The sequence below is a fragment of the Peromyscus eremicus genome, chromosome 8a (genome assembly GCF_949786415.1).
Source record: "Peromyscus eremicus chromosome 8a, PerEre_H2_v1, whole genome shotgun sequence".
In the NCBI taxonomy this organism is placed as follows: Eukaryota; Metazoa; Chordata; class Mammalia; order Rodentia; family Cricetidae; genus Peromyscus; species Peromyscus eremicus.
The window spans coordinates 55,470,850-55,485,691 of NC_081423.1; the positions used below are offsets into that span (position 1 = coordinate 55,470,850).

Consider the following 14,842-nt stretch of genomic DNA (forward strand, 5'->3'; position numbering starts at 1 on the left):
CACAAAATACCACGCCCCACAGTCAGCCCCGTGCTCAAGAAGAAAGCTGTGAAGTAGGCATGCTAAAACAACACCCTATTAAATTAATGCTTTTAATTTGAATTTTATTGATTTTTTAGTTCACCATTCTATAATTTGTCCATTTGTTTTGCTTTTCTAGTCATCTGAGAGCCGTCAGTGGAAGAAATTTACTCCAGCTATCCTGTGGGGACAGATTTTAATAGCACTAGCATAAAAGTCCTCGGGGGGGGGGGGCAGAGATTCTTGAAAGAATTTTTATTTTAAACGAGGGATGTGTATGGCTCGGGTTGGAGAAATGTTTTCTCCACTGTGAGACTTCTCAGGACAAGGTCAGAAACTCTCAGCTTCTCCCAGTTGCAGCGATTTCCCCAGGAGAAATCTGCCCATGGTTTCCCTTTTAACGATTCTGTTGTTGATGTCCGTTAGCTCACGTGTTCCTTTGGTTTGGAGTTCTTGGAATGAAACCTAGGTCCTCATGTGTGCTAGGCAGGTGCTCTACAGTGCTCACAAGAAACCTAAGGGGGAAAACGATGTGGAGCCACCATGGTGGGTCATCGTCCTGAGAACAGGAAAGACGGGGAATATCACAGGAGAGTCCCTGCAGAGACTCTGCCCCGAAGCAGTCATCCCAGCCGGGGCAGCCCTTTCTCTCACTGTCTGGTGGGAGTAAACACAACCACACTGAAGAAATTTCTCTTCTTTCCCTCACAATACAGAGATGCGGTGGGAGACTCCAGGCACGGTGACTAGAGCTCTTGGCAGAGCTGACGGTTCCCAAGCAAGCAGCACAGAACCCACTTAGTTCCCACTTGCCCTGATTTTATATTCTAATTGGTACATAGGGCAGTGTGCAAGGCCACACACACACACACACACACACACACACACACACACACACACTGCATCAGTAAAGCACTTGAAGACACAGCAGCAGCCCACCAACCTGGGAAAGTCATAACGCATACCTGAGATTTGACCTCCCTGACATCCCTCTACAGAGTAGCCCCTTGCTTTTCCTGACTCCCACCACACCCCAGCTGCAGTCTGGGGAACTGAAAGGGGGACACTTGTACTACTGCTACATCTCTGTTTGGAATGTTTCCCACCCTCTATAGGCTGAATGAAGCCTGCTAGTCTTTTAGCACTGAGACGGTATGTCACATCCTTTCAGGCAACTGTCACTGATCCCTGCCAAGACTGGAATGAGTACCACTCCTCTGCTCCCCACTAGTACCCCACAGGGACCCATACTTCTCAGTGGTGCCCTGTGGTTCGAGTGCTTATCTCCCTACTAGACTGCAGATTCCTTAGGCCAGATCCCCGGGCTCCTCGAGAATCCCAGACCTGTACACAGTGTCTAGTGCATATCCAAATACTCTGAGTACTTCCAAGTGTGTGGAGAGAGGAAGACATACAGAGCTTACTCTATCACTGCAGGGAGAGCTTGGCAATGACCTTGTGTGTCAGCTGTCCACTGCCTTCCATGTTTGTTTCATCCCCCAGCTGTTGAGCACTCCACTTTCTGCTGTAGGCTGTGACTTTGGGGGATTTATTACATTTCTCATTATGCTACATTCCTCTTCATTTACTACATTTTCAGATATACGTATGTGCAGGGAGGGCAGGAGTTGTGCACATGAGTGTAGTACAAGTGCGGACCATCATATGATACTCTGGACCTGATAAGCTGCTCCTGTCAGCCACCCAACCTGGATGCTGGGAATCAAACCGTGGCCCTCTTAACCACTGAGCCACATCTCCAGCCCTAGGTTTTGACTTTTCCACACCCTTTAACAAGAGAGGACTTCAGACAAAGGCCTTAAGGCTGACATTGGTCCTAATCCCCTAGCTGTCAGGCCTCGGTCAAACTCAGACCTGTCTGATCCGGGATCCAGAGCAAACGTCTAAGTGCCCACCTCCACCTCCACTGCATATGGCCTGAGATGCAGAAAGAGCATCAAGGGCCCTAGCCCACTGTCAACTGCCACTGCAATTGTATGGGTAGCCTTTCTTGGGCCCATCTCATCACTGGATACTTACACCCCAGCTTCTCGCCAGAATGGGACCTGTGGAGAGGTTTGTCAGCCCAGCACTGTCAGGGCCCAGCTTAAAAACCTAGTTGTCCAAAGCAGACTCATCGGAGCTCCCAGGATGAGGACACTCAGATGCTTCACTACCTCCCCTGCTCTGTGCATCGTAAACTGCCTCCTGTCAAAACAGGAACTCTGCATCCCCCGCTATTGGGATATATGAACCCCAAAGACCACACCTGAAGGCAGTGAGGCCCACTCTGCCCATGGAACAGGAAAAGGCCAGGCTGGGATGGGGAGGTCTCCTGTCCAGCCTTCTCTTCTCTATTTGTTTGTAGCACTCAGCCCTGCCTCCCACTTTCCAACTGTGACAGTAGGGGGAAAAAAATCTTCAATTCAAACTGTAAACGCTGGTTTCTCTCTGCCTCTAACATTCCACCCGAAAATGAACCATAATTTGAAACACGCAGTAAAATGTAATCTTGGCTTTTTAGCACTCAGACTCCTTCATTTTCAAAGAAAGCCAATGGCTGGGAGATTGGATTTTGTTTTTGCCAATTATACATTTTTGCCTCGAAAGCTGCCTGCAGTACAAAAAAAGAAGTGAGGGCGTCCATGCTTTGAAGATGAATCATGTTCAAAGCTGGCGTTAGAACCCGTCATGTTCATAACCCCGGTCTTGAGACAAATGCACTAGTCATTACTGAGAACGCAAACGACAGCATGGAGTTATGACTAGCGTTTGTTCACCGCAGTAAAGAATGTCCTCTATTAATGACAACAGCTGTCGGTTTAATAACCCCGGAAAAGATCATTACATTCCTTCACATTTCCCAGAAACAGATGGAAGAATTGCAAGAAGGTCCAAGCATATGGGAAAGCAGGTTGGATTCAGCAGCTCCAAAGAGCAACCAGAAATCCCATCTTCCCTGGGTCGTTCTGGCCACAGTACTTGTGGGTGCCCAAGAAGAAGCAGGTATGCTCCTGGCCTTGTGGGAGACATGAAACGTGGTGGGAGTGGTGGGGAGACAGGTGAGCCCTCAGTAAGCCAGGCCAGGCTGCAAAATGGCTCCCTGGGTTGTCAGGTTCTAGTGAAGGCTGAGGACAGCTGTGGTCAGCAGCTGTGAGGCCCCACTGTGCCTCAATGACTTCTGATGGTACCATCCACTAATAGACTATCAGCATAGTCAGTCTCCTAAGCATGCTCTCGCCACACATTTATACCAGTATGTGTACACATGACTGGGATGTCCTTGGCCTTCCCCATGCCCACACAGGCAAACTCCTACGCCTTGCATCAGTCCACTCACTTCCCTGAAGTGATCACTCATAACCAAAGCCTGGCTTTGCTCTTATATTCAGAGTCAGGAGTACCTGTCCACTTCACATGCCAGCCGGTACAAAAGGGCACTTCCGGACCCCCAGGCAATTGTTCTGATGATTCAGATATGTCCATCCACAAAGAGAGATGGGGCTGTAACTAAGGAGTAAATCCAGAATTAGAACAATCCTTTCAAATTGGTAAATAAATAAATGAATGTAAAAGGCAAATGCCATAAGGCCTGGTAGTTTTACTGGTGACTTCTTTTAGATTTTTCCCAGGATGATTAATTCATACACTGTGAGAACTGTTCCCATGCATAGACAAGTACAGAAATACAAGTATCGTATGGAAGAAACCATACAATAAAACCTTTAGTTTAAAAAACTAAAGACCAGGTTCACTTAAGATTTCACATAGATATAAATCCCAAGTAGTTAACAGTAAGACAAATTTTAAGTTATATTATTGGATAAATAAGGATCATTATAAGTTTGTGAGAATGGTTTGATGTTACAAAACCAATTACTTTAAAACACATACATGCTCAATACTAAAAACACTGAAAAAATTTCTGTATTATGATTCTCAAAATAATTGACTGGTGTTATTAACTAATAGGTTGAACCTGATGCTTCCATGCATACACACACCAAAAAAAAAACTGTATACAGTGCATTCCTACCTCTAGAACTCAGAATGTGACCTTATTTGAAAATGAATACTACAGATACAATGTGTTAAAATGAGGTCATGCTGGAATAAGGTAGGTTCTTTGTCCAGTGTGGCTGGTGTCCTTACAAGAAGGTGGTCACCACGTGAAGACACAGGCACAAGAAGACCACGTGAGAACAGACACCGGGATTAGAGCGATACAGCCTCCACCAAGGACCGCACAGAAAGCCAGGAGTCCACCGTAGACCAGAAAGCAGTGGGGAAGGACTCGTGCTGTCCTACAGGGGGCACTGGTGCTGCCGATGCTGCGCCTCAGACTTCTGGCCTCCAGAATGGTGGAACAATACAGCTACGTTGTTTTAAGCTGCAGTTTATGTGACTGTATCCCAACAGCCCTCAGACACAAATGCAGACCATTGAGATGGGGCCCAGCGACCTTTGGCTGCTCCACAATCCAGTCCGCAGACACTTCCTACAGCCTGTGAACTAAGAAGCCCTTTAACCTACTTTACACACATAAGCAGAAAGGGGAAGAAAAGGAGGGGACAGAGATTCATCAAAAGGAGCAAGGCAGTAAGCATCACTCCTCCACGGCCTCTTCTTCAGTTCCTGCCTCCAGGATCCTGCCTGATTTCCCTGGATGATGGAGTACAAGCTATAAAATGAAATAAACCATTTCCTCCACAAATTGTGGTGTTTTATCACAGCAATAGGAACCTAACTAAAATACACTGTGAGATTTTCAAGTACAAGACTAACGTAATTAAAGTAGCAGTGTACTGAGAAAAACATTGGCTGCAGATCTGAGGAGTAAGAGGCATCATTCTTACATGGGCTTGTTTAGAACAATAAGGAATGGGTGAAATCAGAAACATCTGAAGTTTATAAGGACAGGAATAATTGTTTAAATTCTGGGGAAATTTTCAATCTGAGAGTAAAAATTCCTGGATCATTACACCATGTGTAAGAGTAAATACGGAGTTGATTTGAAAGGCTAAATATTAAAAAAATGAAATCTTTTAAAAGTCTGGGAAAGGATACGCGTAAATATGCAAGTGGTTGCTGAGCAGAAAAGAGCTATCCAAGCAGAAGAGGATGGACAGAACAGTAAGGCAGTACGAGATCTGATGGCAACATTCCAAACTCCTGTACCTCATAAGGACCGTGAACCAAGATGAGAGGTAAGCAACAGGCTAAAGACAACATAATTATGACAGAGAAAGGACCGATCACCCTCATATATAGCAGAAGATCAGTAAGGAGAACACTCCTACTCCAATAGGAAAATAAGCAGGCAGCCTAACAACTCATAGATGATGCTGCATTGGTGACAGAATACGGTAAGAAATAGCACACATCCCGGTAAATAAAAAATACACACTGTAAAACGAACTATTACGGCTAGTAGTAGTCCTGGTTAGTTAGGGATTTGTTTATTTGTTTGTTTGCTGCCAACTTGACACTTAACACAAACCAGGGCCACCTGAGAAGAGAGAATTTCAGATGAGAAAATGCCTCCATTAGACTGGCCTGTAGGTAGGTCTGTAGGACATTTTCTTGATTAATGATTGATGTGGGAGGGCCCAGACCACTGGGGACAGTACCAGACCAGAAGAAAGCAGGCTGAGCAAGTCATGGGGAGCAAGCCAGGAAGCAACAGTCCTCCCTGGTTTCTACCTCAGTTCTCAGCCTCCAGGATCGTGCCTTGAGTTCCTGCCCCAATTTCCCTTCACGACGGACTGTAACACCTGTATTATATGCCAAATAACTATTCCTGTGCCCACTCACATTGCTTTTGGTCATGGTGTATTATCACAGCAATATAAAGCAAACCAAGACAGGAATCTTTTGGGTTTTTTTTTCAATTAAAAAAATTGTTTCTAATTGACATAGTCATGCATACTTGTGGGGGTGATGTGAGGTTTCCATAAACAATACATTGTGTAAATTTTACCATATCCATTGCCTCACTCATTAACTGTTTCATTGTAGTGGAGTACTCAAGATAATTTCCAACCATTTTTAAATATGAAATATAGTATTAATCTATCGAATTGGCAAAAACAAAAACAAAAAAATCTGTGTTGGGCAGCCAACTGACAGCCCTGGGTGTCATCCTTCAGATCTCCGTCCACCTCCTCTAAGGCAAGCTCTCTCATTAGCCTGGAGTGCACCAATTAGCCTAGCCTGCTTGACCATTGAATCTCAAGGACCTGCCTGTCACTGTCTTTGCAGAGCTGCGATTACAATCACATGTCACCATACCTGACATCCGCATGTGTGATCTGGGCATAGACTCGGGTAATTGACAAGGGCTTTATCCAAGGAGCCATCTCCCCAGCCCTGAATTGGCAAAATGTGATGAGGTCTAAGCACTCTGTTGTGCAGGGTCCGTGGAGACTTTCATACACAGTGGTAGAAATCTAAAGGGACAATTTCTCTTGACACTAATCTTGTATGCAGTCCTGTCTGTCTTTCTATAGCACATTTCTGCAATGAAAACAAGGTCATTCACAGTGGGGACAAGAAAGACATCACAGAGCCCAGAGGACCATTGTCCATGTACTTCCTGAAGTCTGTGTTCTAAGCCAAAATGCCTTAAACTGTGAGTCAGGACCTCGTATGGGGCCACAAAACTGAATGCAAGTGGGCATCAAAAACTTGGCAACAGTAAAAATTTTCTGAGCACACAATGACCAAAAAGCAAGTCGAAATCCAACACATAGTGAATCAAAGTATTTTTAGCAGTACTTGCCCAGTTGTATCTGCGATTTTACCACAGATTTAGTTCCAAAAACCCAACATGCACTGGGCTGTGCTTTGCACTGTGCACACTGACAGGCTGTGCAGCTCCAACACACACCACCTGAAATGCCTTGTCTGGTAGTTGAGTCTGCTATGAGCTGTGAATTATGGTCTTTTCACTGTACATCCTTTTTTGCCCTTAAAGTCACATAATAGTCTAAGTATTTAAAAAAAAATAAAGTATTTTCCTATTGTCATTCCTTAGCTTGTAAGTATCAAATTAGTATACCTTAGGACTGTACTACGTTAGACAAACACACCCTTCTCATTAGTTTTTCTTTCTTCTTTAATAAGAGGGAAAATTGTACATATACCAAAGAAGTATTTTAAAATATACATCTTCATGATTTATTACTCTAGTAAACATTTGGTTTTATACCTATATGCCCAAGGTCACATAAAAATTTTCTCTAGCCAAGTCCAGCAAGTGGATCGATGGGCAAAGACGCTTTCCGGCAAGGATGACAACTTGAATTCAAGGCCCAGGACCCACATGGTGGAAGCAAAGAGCCAACTCTTGAGAGTTACCCTCTGACCTCCACATGCACACATAGACTAAATAAATGAATAAACATTTTAATTTCACTAGCAAAAAGGGTCCTGAATAGAAAAGGGTTCAGGAAGTGTCATTCTAAGCCACCAGGTAGCAGCTGCTGAATTCGAAGTCCATTCCCGACTGCCTCCACGACATGCTCTGCCGTTGGTGGTTTGGCTCTTGCTCTGCCTTGGAGGCTCTTGTTGCTGACTGCACACCACTCTACAGATTTGCCCCTCACTTTTATGCACCATCTTCTGGGGAGATTCTCATCACCAACCCTTCCTTCCTCCTTTCCCAAGAAGTCACCTGCAAATGTAAAAGGCCAATATTTAGTAGTGTAGTTACTTGATTTATTATGAATATAATTAATTTTTAAATAGCATTTTTATTAGGGTTGTTATTTTTTATTCGTGCCGTGGTCACAATGTAACATAAATTTTGAGAGATCTGCCTCAACCCCATTTTACCATAAGCCCATGTTATTTGTATCGCATGGTTTTTCAAAACATAATATTTCTAACATTTATATGACATATACACATACACTTCACATTATTGTAGAATACATTACTTTGATTATCAAAAACCTAAAAATGAGCCAACAAATATATTTATAGAAATACATACACAGGGAAAAAATCAAATGTAAACAGCAAAAATAATATCCACAGAGGTATTTATCAAAGACTTATTTGTAAAGCTGGAATAACTGGAAGACATCCAAATGCATGATACAATTGAATACCTAATATTCCACACACAGAATCTATGAGCCATTAAAAATAATCTTTTCAAAAAATATTTTCAAAGATGCTTAAAGTAATAAAAATTATGTAATAGATCATTAAGTGGGGAAAGAATAATCTCTAAAAACTATGTCACATAATATCATACAAATTTTATAATATGAAGTGCTGAGTTACATTTTTTCTGTTTTACCTACAACAAATTTATAACTACACACAGCAAAATGTAAATAATGGATTAAATGCTGGTAGATGGGATTGTGCTTTTCTATGTTTTCTATCACGAATTGTAATCTATATTACATCTATAAATAAAAGAAAAATAAGCATTATTTTCTTAGAAATGAAATATTTAATGGGTGCATTAACAAAAAGGAAGGCAGATAGGCACAGTGGTGCACACTATGACCTCAGTACTTAGGAGACTGAGGCAGAAGGATCATGTGTTTGAGGGCAACCTGGACTACATAAACAGACAGAAAGAAAGAAAAAAAGGAAGGAAGGAAGGAAGGAAGGAAGGAAGGAAGGAAGGAAGGAAGGAAGGAAGGAAGGAGAGACAGAAGAGAAAGGAAAAGGAAAGAGAAAGTGGAAAGAAGAGTCCAGACATAGGGGGAGAGAAGAATAGAGGGAGATTCCCTTCCCCTCTAGATATTACTTCCTACACACCCTTGGATCAAGCCCATAAATCCTCCAGTACTGCATCTTGGGGCTCAGGTGCAGCTCAGGAGTCAAGATCTTATCCCAGGATACAGGTGATCAAGGTCAGGTCCCACATCAGAAAACCACTGGAAAGATCCATTCCTGTAGCATACCCAACACTCCCTGTAATTTAGGGAGGAAGTTGGAGGTCCAGGCTGTAGTGAGTGGTGCTGAAACCATCAGGAATAGCATTAACCATTGAGAAGAAGCCCTGGGTTGAGCCTGTCTCGGAATAGGTGGATGGAACAGCTCCACCTGTGCCTCATGAAGAAATGACAGCATGATCAGTGCACACTGCTCCCATGTCCTAACATTGCGTAGCTGCTACCCATCCCTGATGGGGGGAAAAAAGAGAAATCCTGAACTGACACAAGGAGAGTTGGTGATGGTTTTAATAAATTAAGTTATAAAGAATGACACAATAGCTTGTTTCCAACCACGGGCTTGGATTTAATATGATTTGATACCCCTTTGGGGCTTTTGGGGGTGAAATGACTAAGGAATTGTATGACAGGTTTTAACTCTGCTTAAATACAACACTGGTCTACACAGAAGAGAGCCACGTGGAGCCCTAAATCCAAGTGAAGAAAGTCTTTGGGAAGGAAGAGGAAGGTTAATGCTACTTTCTCCAGAAGGCTCCTGGTAGGCCCTGCAATCCTTGAGGTCTTTCTCTGAGACCACCTGAGGTATGGGGTCAAGAGGGCAAACTCAGTCACAGACCAGTGTCCCAAGGCTGAGGGCAAAATGTGAAACCCTCACATAAAGCCAAGGGCTAGAGGATCCATGTATGCTCAGTGTGATCACAAAATATATCTGTCTGGCCCCCACAAACAGGGAAGGGTTTGGCTCAACCCTGGCATTGGCTGAATGCAGGAAGTTTACTGTAGACGCAGCCTGCTTTGTACACTATTAGGAGAATTAGGCACATTATGAGGCCCATGAAAACCTCGGGTTGAAACCTTGAGTAGTGTCCCCAATCACTGCAGAAGCAAAACAGAAATCTCTCTGGCAAAAACAAAATCATGAACAAGGCCCCAGGAATTCCTATGAGGGAAGTCCTGAAGGTAATGTAATAAGCAGCTTACAGCCCCCAAATACCAAAACAAAGAAAGAAATAAAGAATAACAAGTATGAATTTTCAGGAAAAAAAAAATATTGATTCACACGAGCTTTAGATATTGGAATTTTCAGGTGTGGAATATAAGGTGTATACAAATACCGGTTAGAGGAGCTAGGGGATTGGCCGATAAAGTACTAGCCTTGCAAGCTCAAAGACCTGAGTCTGACTCCCCAGAACATACAATTTAAAGAGCTGAGAATGATGGCATATGCTTGAAATCCTAGCACTGGGAAGATTGGGGACAGGAGGATCCCAGTGGCTTGCTGGTCAGCCAATCTAGTTTACTTGTTAAGTTCCAAGCCAGGGATAACCCTGTCTCAAAAACCAAGGTGGGCAATGCCAGCATGTGACAAGCCTGCAGTCCATTCTCAGCACCATAAAAAGAGAAAAAAAAATGTAAAGACTGCGAGGCAATTGCCACCACCAAGCCTGATGATCTGAGTTTGATGCCCAGAGCCCATATAATGGAAGGAGAGAACTGACTTCCATAAGCTGTCCTCTGACCTCCATGTGCACACATGCACAAAATAAATACTAAATGTAAGAACAATTTTTAACCGAGGAAATATTCAGACTGTATTCAAGGTACCTGTGATGGGACCCCTACTTAAGTCTGCAGCCAGATCTAGAACAGTCACTCTGTCTCCACATTACACTTGCATCACAGGACATTTCCAGACCCCAGCTGGCTCATTCCAGCCACTCTGGATAGAATCTCACTCTAGCTAAGGTGAGGTGATCTTCCAGGTCACAGTCTCTCTTCCTTGAAGCCATCCCAGGAGCCCAGAAAAGACTCCTTTGGTCTTTAGTTTAGTTTCATTTGGTTTAGTCTCCACCAGCTCAGAAACCCCCAAAGCTATCATCACTACAGAGACATACTAGCAGCCCATCCTAGGAACAAAAGTATCATCCGGGGGCCCTTGTGAGAGGAGGCCTTCAGGAACATAGCTCCAGATGCCTGGTCCCTAGCCGAGTGCCTTATCAGGCTCCCACCAACCATCCTGCCAGAAGCAAGAGGGCCTCCCAGCTTTTGTATCAGCTCATTGAGTTTTTAGCAGAGCGTAAAATGAGCTCTCTGGGAAATTAGGGAAACATTCAACCTGCTGTCTGTCCACAGTACACAATGCCTGCCTGTCGGCAGGAGCCCCTCCTTCTGGGCTGTGGGCAGTGGCTCCAAGAACTTCGAGGCTCCCTGGAATGCTCACAAAGATTTCTGACCATAGCAGCTGTGGCAGCACCCCTACAGTAAAGTGGCTCAAGGGGGACCACTCTGACCCCTGGAGGAAAAAGCCATCCTCACACATGAAGAAACAGAGTCCATCTTCAAATGTGGGACTGAGAACAACCAGCTGCCACCTTTGAGGCTGTAGCTACTTGTCCACCAGTGCTCACCCCACTTTTGGCATCATGGGGTGTAGAGATAGAGCTGGGGCTCAGCCATGCCTGTTCCCAACACTCTTCCTACACAGCTCTACTGATTTCCTCAACAGAGCAGCTGTGGTTTGTAGAAAGTCTACCCGGTGGCCTGTGCACACCACAAAGACAGGGCCCAGTCTGCCTCACTTTTCTTAGTGCTCTGAATGCCCAGCCTCAAGGAGAGTTGCCAAATGGATGCTAAGGACACACTTGTTGGATGGCTGGAGGAGCTGCAGGTAGGCCTGGCTTTAGCTCCCTGTCTGCTTTCTGATGGGTCTGCAGTTATTCAAGAGACCTAACTCTCTCCATATCTCCGTGCCTGTTCTCTGAGACTGGAAGAGATGGCTTCTACCAGAGAGAAGGACAAGGGTTGCTAGCAGCTGGACTGGAAGGGAGCCCTTTGAGTCCTGTGTGTAGAAGGATTCCCTCCCTAGCAGATGTGTTCTCAGATCATAGAAAGGTCAAAGATGGTCTGTTGCTGGGTCCTAACAGCTCCCTCGGTGAAGGAGTGAGAAGGCATAGCGTTAATGACACAGACACTGGGAGTCAGGTGAAAGGCAAACAGACTCATTTATTCAGCAATGGGGAGAGCCTTATATACCCTCCTCCCAGCACCCAGGCTGCATCCCAATCTGGTGACATTGCATGGTCATCCCTCATTGGCTAGGCACTATCAAGACCTCTGACAGCACCTGTTGCTAGGCCCTAAGGCAGACTCCAGGTTGGCATATCTCTTGGCCTCATAAGCCTTATCTTCCTACAATGGTCAAAGGAGAAACAGTGGGTTTTCTGCTGGAGAGGCAGAGAAGAAGGAAAGCAGGGACAGGAGAAGGGGGACTGCAGCGTCCTTGAGGATTCTGTGGAAATTGGAGTTTCAAGCACACTGAGAGGAAGAGCGTCTGGGCCAGATCTGTGCTTTACAAGGATCATAACAGCAGCCATTGTGGACAGATGCCACTGGAGGCTGTGAGCATGGGGGATGCTGCAGTCACTGGCAGGGAGATGAGGTGGCTTGAGCCCAGGAGTGAGGCTAAAGAGACAAGGCCAGATCACACCTTTTCCCACCAAGGAGAATGCCCCAGAAATACCCGAAGGACACAGTATCACACACTAAGGTCCAGACTGGGACCCAGCACTGAGGTTGACCCCCCTCCCCCATATGAACCTCTTGAGACCCCACACCCCTGCATCTTTATGGGTTAATTATTTGCCAGACAGGGCAGCCTCTGCCCATGCAGCATCTTACCACACCCACCTGCACACACACATATATACACATACATGAGAACAGTGAATGCCCCAGGCTCAGACTTCCAGTCCCTCAGAGCCCCCCAATACTGAGTGCTCATCCTGGCTCTGCCCTTCATTCACTGTGAAACCAGGTAGATGACTTCACCTCTTTGAGCCTCAATTTATCTCATTCCTAAAGAGGCAATAATGGTTCTGACCATGAAGGACTATGACACAGCAAAAGCAACAATAATATCTATAAAGTTCTAGCATAACACTTAGCTCAAAGTTGGTGCTCAGGAAAAAGTCTGCAAGCTTGCAGCCCTCCACAGGCTTCTCATTCCCCAAGGCTCCTCTCCTCCAAGAAGTATTCCTTGACCACACAGGATCTGTCTCTCCTGTTCTTGGCTACAATGATCCTTGTAACTGCCCCCATCCTCTTTGCCTCACAGCTGGAAACTGATACCTCTCCATGAGCTGTCCTCATCTCTCCCAGTGCAGAGAAAATTATCCAAGAGCAGAAAAGCCTTGCTTCTGCCATGGTACAGGGCTAGGTATATCACAGATGCTCCGGGAAGCAGGTATCACCAGCTGGTTTGCCAAGAGCTGGAATTTCATCCTGTATGGCAAAGGCTCTGGAAGAGGGGAAGAGACAGAAGAGCCATTTGAGCAAACAATAAGCCATAGCCTGTGATGTTCCCAGTCTGTTTCTGCTCTCCCCTTCCCAATAGGCCAGCAGCATGTGTGAGGAATGTGCCAGGGGCCTGGCATTATTAATTATCTTAAAAGCAAACATTCATCTTGGTGCAAGGGTTTGACTTTTCTCCTCTAATAATGGATTAGAGCACCCAGATATTAATGGGCCAGATAATTTACGTTTTGCTTAAACAGAAAGAAATAAACCGTCAGACACTTGTGGTGACACCACTTTCCGACAGATTGAGAGATAGGCCCTATAAACTGCTCTAAAATGCAAACGTCGCACGCTCACTCACTGATACACAAGAGTACACAAACATTTTTGCAACAAGTGCTGTGATTTCTGTACACAAATAATTAACATTCCTCCTGAAGGGCTTGCTTCTTCGCCTTGCCTTCCCAATTGCTCAGGGCAATTAAACCCACAAATCCCTTGTGCTCCTGTTAAAAACTCTGACCTCAGTCCCTAGTAAATCAGTCCTTGGAGAAAACAAGTCATAAAGGGCAAGTAGGGCCACCAAGAAACAGCAAAGATGGGCTATAGACAGTGTCCTGCCCTGCCCTGGCTGCTCTCCTAATGGGTATCCTAAGGAGGTCTCTTCATTGCTTGATTGCTGAAAAAAAAAATCAACTGTCACAACTGCCGAAGGTTCCAGAGAGCAAGTGAGATATTGAAGAAGGCCACACACAGTGACTTACCCCTGCACGAACACTGAGAGTGTGACCTTGACCAATTCTTAGCTTCCTGGCCTGCCTGTTCCCCACCTGTTCAATGAAAGGTTTGATTCTGACAATTCATGCTCTGCCATTTTTCAGTTAACTCCTGGGTGCTCCAGGACCAGGGCAGCAAGAATTGGAGGTAAGCAGTTAAAAAAAAAAAAAATACCTCCCAGCTCACCTAGGTGAGATACTCCCTGTACATGCTCAATATCTAAAAGGGGCAACCCACTGAGTATGCTCTGTCCCCAGGAAAACTACCTGCTGAGAATCTCCAAGTGAGCTAACCTCTAAGCATGCTCAGTGCCCAGGTGCACTGAATATATCCAATCCCTAAGCGAGTTACATATTGAATTTATTAGGTCTCCAGATGAGCTACTCCCTGAGATTAATACTCAGTTAAAGTACCCACCAAGCAAGTGAAATCCTCAGGTGAGTGACTCAATGAGCATGCTCAAATCTACGTGTGCTGCCCACTGAATGTGCTCAATTCTACCTGCACTGCTCACGGGGCATGCTTAGCAGGAAGACCGTCAAATCCCTAAGACACCAAGTAGACTCTGTGTCCCAGAGTGTTCAGTTCAAGCACAGGGCAACGGTAGCTTCCTTGTTGGTGAAAGCTTTGCCTGTCTTCTTACACTGCCCAGAATCAGAGCAGCACACAGTAGGAAAACAAGGACACGGTGAATTAAACAGGTCCAGGAGTTTGAGGCCAAGCTCCTTCTGTTAACCTGATGGTTTAGGTAGAAAGTATTGTAGCAAATGGGGGCCTCGGTTGAATGCTCTACCAAAGTCTAAATCCTTACCGATAAACCTTCTCTAGTC

At 45.0% G+C, this 14,842-nt stretch overlaps 1 long non-coding RNA gene across 1 annotated transcript; it reads right to left on the bottom strand.

The window, feature by feature from the left end:
* Window positions 1–7,198: 7,198 nt before the first annotated feature.
* LOC131916180 (uncharacterized) lies at window positions 7,199–13,904 on the bottom strand. Its single transcript, XR_009380519.1, has 3 exons — window positions 13,759–13,904; window positions 13,068–13,236; window positions 7,199–7,696 (listed from the first exon to the last, which is right to left on the bottom strand). It is a non-coding gene; the product is annotated as an uncharacterized LOC131916180 (long non-coding RNA).
* Window positions 13,905–14,842: the final 938 nt, after the last annotated feature.